Below are 290 nucleotides of genomic sequence, written 5' to 3'. Positions count from 1 at the left end.
CCCTTCCCTCCCCTCCCCTCCCTCGGCCGCTGAGGAACGGGCGGAGGGACGGATCCAAACGGACCGAGGGGCGGGGGGCGTTAGAGCGAGCAGGCGGCTCTGAGAGGAGATGACAATTAGCCTTTAAAAATGGCTGCTCGGAAGCTGTCAGCCGGGACACGGAGGGGCTGTTAACCCTCCTCCCGCCCCTCTTCCCTGCAGGGCTAATAACGGAGCTCCTCAGCCCTTTGCTCACCGCCGAGCCCCCCCCCCCCCCCCCCCGCCGGGGGGGGCGGCCGTAGGGCGCCCGC

The sequence above is a fragment of the Haliaeetus leucocephalus genome, unplaced genomic scaffold (genome assembly GCF_000737465.1).
Source record: "Haliaeetus leucocephalus isolate CR32 unplaced genomic scaffold, Haliaeetus_leucocephalus-4.0 Scaffold184, whole genome shotgun sequence".
Lineage (NCBI taxonomy): Eukaryota > Metazoa > Chordata > Aves > Accipitriformes > Accipitridae > Haliaeetus > Haliaeetus leucocephalus.
The sequence above is the reverse complement of the archived record's forward strand: the minus strand, read 5'-3'. Positions refer to the sequence as shown.